The sequence below is a fragment of the Neodiprion lecontei genome, unplaced genomic scaffold, assembly GCF_021901455.1.
Source record: "Neodiprion lecontei isolate iyNeoLeco1 unplaced genomic scaffold, iyNeoLeco1.1 ptg000148l, whole genome shotgun sequence".
NCBI lineage: Eukaryota > Metazoa > Arthropoda > Insecta > Hymenoptera > Diprionidae > Neodiprion > Neodiprion lecontei.
This window is the reverse complement of record NW_025791908.1, coordinates 22,501-25,595: the sequence shown is the minus strand read 5'-3', so window position 1 is coordinate 25,595 and position 3,095 is coordinate 22,501. Positions and strand designations below refer to the sequence as shown.

Sequence of the window (3,095 nt, the reverse complement as noted above, 5' to 3'; positions counted from 1 at the left end):
CCCTATCTCCCTGCTAGAGGATTCCAGGGAACTCGAACGCTTATACAGAAAAGAAAACTCTTTCCGGATCTCCCGACGGCGTCTCCAGGTCTTTTTGGGTTACCCCGACGAACTCTCTTGCGAGGGCCCGACTTGTAAACGGTTCCGCTGCCGGGTTCCGGAATAGGAACCGGATTCCCTTTCGCCCGACGGGTGTGTCACATTTCAAACCGCGCGCGCCCACGCCGGGGGGAACGCCGAGCGAGGCCCGACGTTCGCACAATCACCGGCGTCACGACGCGCGTGTCAGGCATAGAAATACACCAACATCGTCATCGGATTTCTCCTAGGGCTTAGGATCGACTGACTCGTGTGCAACGGCTGTTCACACGAAACCCTTCTCCACGTCAGTCCTCCAGGGCCTCGCTGGAGTATTTGCTACTACCACCAAGATCTGCACCGACGGCGGCTCCAGGCAGGCTCACGCCCAGACCCTTCTGCGCACACCGCCGCGACCCTCCTACTCGTCAGGGCTTCATGACGGCCTAGGCCGCCTCGTATGCCGCTGACGGCCGAGTATAGGCGCGACGCTTCAGCGCCATCCATTTTCAGGGCTAGTTGCTTCGGCAGGTGAGTTGTTACACACTCCTTAGCGGATTCCGACTTCCATGGCCACCGTCCTGCTGTCTTAAGCAACCAAACGCCTTTCATGGTATCCCATAAGCGTCGACTTTGGCGCCTTAACTCGGCGTTTGGTTCATCCCACAGCGCCAGTTCTGCTTACCAAAAGTGGCCCACTTGGCACTCTGATCCGAGATCTCGTGGCTTCATAGTTCAAGCAAGCCAGAGATCTCACCCATTTAAAGTTTGAGAATAGGTTGAGGTCGTTTCGGCCCCAAGGCCTCTAATCATTCGCTTTACCGGATGAGACTCGTGTACGTTTTGTACGCGAGTGCCAGCTATCCTGAGGGAAACTTCGGAGGGAACCAGCTACTAGATGGTTCGATTAGTCTTTCGCCCCTATACCCAGTTCCGACGATCGATTTGCACGTCAGAATCGCTACGGACCTCCATCAGGGTTTCCCCTGACTTCGTCCTGACCAGGCATAGTTCACCATCTTTCGGGTCCCAACGTGTACGCTCTGGGTGCGCCTCTTCTCGCAGTGAGAACGAGACGCCCCGGGAGTGCGGGGCCGCATCGTGACGCGGCCCATCCTCCCTCGGTCAGCGCTGGGCTGACCTTTACTTTCATTTCGCCTTTAGGTTTGCTCGTCCCAATGACTCGCGCACATGTTAGACTCCTTGGTCCGTGTTTCAAGACGGGTCCTGAAAGTACCCAAAGCAATAGCGTCGCCGACCGGTATTTGATAATTCGAACGAGCCAGCCAGAGGACACCGCCAGCCAACAGCTGGCCAGGCCCGGGGACGGCGCTAGGTCCGACCACCGGGAATCGCTGACCGCGCTTGCGGCGGGCCCGACGCAGTTCAATGCGGCTCTATACCGTGCGGGTACCGCCGGGCAGCCGGACGGGCAACCGGGGGTCTGCCCCGACGAGAACGCCGAGACAGGCAGCCGACCGGGCCTTAGACCGACACCCAACGGGTCGCGACGTCCTACTAGGGGAGAAGTGCACGCCGGCGCCGCCGGACATTGCACCGCGACCGAGTGCCGTGGACGCGAGGTCCCGACATCACGAGCCGCGGCGAAGCCTGCGTCGCTGACGATGAATCTCCCCGTTCGATCTTTCGGGTTTCTCAGGTTTACCCCTGAACGGTTTCACGTACTCTTGAACTCTCTCTTCAAAGTTCTTTTCAACTTTCCCTCACGGTACTTGTTCGCTATCGGTCTCGTGGTCATATTTAGCCTTAGATGGAGTTTACCACCCGCTTAGAGCTGCACTCTCAAGCAACCCGACTCTGAGGAGAGATCCTCCCGTGGCGCGTCCCGGTCGCTACGGGCCTGGCACCCTCTGCGGGTAAGTGGCCCCATTCAAGATGGACTTGGACGCGGGCCGACGCCCCGGGATAAGTGGATCCTCCCAAACACTACATTTCCCGGCGGCAGAACCGCGGGATTCAGTGCTGGGCTGTTTCCTGTTCGCTCGCCGCTACTAAGGAAATCCTAGTTAGTTTCTTTTCCTCCGCTTAGTAATATGCTTAAATTCAGCGGGTAGTCTCGCCTGCTCTGAGGTCGTCGTAAGATTGCGAGTCCGTCGTCGGCGACGGCCGTTCGTTCAAGAACAGCACCGTCGACACGGACGAGGACACAACGTATTCTTTCGTACGTTCGAGCCACGGAAACGACCGTAAACACGCCCGCCGTACGGGAGACCCGAGAGCCCCCCGCGGCGAAGCGTGGACGGAACTTCATCACATGAGCGGCGAACCGACCGCGCGCGGTCTGTGTGTCGCCGTGCCGAATTCGTTCGTTCTCTCGACTATCGCTAGCACCGGAACGTGACGAACGGCAGCGACAGCTCGACCCCGCGATCTGCGGCGACGCGTCGTGACCGTGACATACGTGTTCGTTTGAGGCGACGCGACCTTTGTTTGAGGCCGCGAACGCCCAGTCATTCGCTCGCGAAGGCACGGTGCGCTGTGTTCCCCCGGGTCGGGGGTTTTCGCAGCACCGTTGCCTACGGAGCAGTCTGTCGTTGTTAAACGACCCTCAGCCAGGCGTGGTCCGGGAATTGTATCCGTGGACCGCAATGTGCGTTCGAAATGTCGATGTTCATGTGTCCTGCAGTTCACAAGTTGACGCGCAATTAGCTGCGTTCTTCATCGACCCACGAGCCAAGTGATCCACCGTTCAGGGTAATCATATATGTGAATTTTGCATTAAAAAATGCTAAAATTACGGTTGTTACCGGCTTTCTGTGGTCGTGAGCGCGGCGCCGCGTGCGTCAGCCCTTGCGCGGTTGCGCGCGGGAAGGAACGCGCGCCGCGCGTCAAATTTCTTTCGTGCGATAGTTCAAGAGCCGACGTCGCCTCGAGGTTCACGGGTCGTCTGCCGGAATTGACCGGCGCCGGACCCGATCGGCTCGCAATGCAAACGATTGACGGCGGACGGCAGTGGGCCGCGTCAGCGAGTCCCGGGCATCGCTGCCCTCGACGCT

General features: G+C 59.0%; 1 non-coding gene across 1 annotated transcript; it reads right to left on the bottom strand.

Annotated features, from left to right (window-relative positions):
- Positions 1-2,641: 2,641 nt before the first annotated feature.
- On the bottom strand, positions 2,642-2,796 carry LOC124296374. The gene has a single exon (XR_006906193.1). It is a non-coding gene; the product is annotated as a 5.8S ribosomal RNA (ribosomal RNA).
- Between the last annotated feature and the right edge of the window lie 299 nt (positions 2,797-3,095).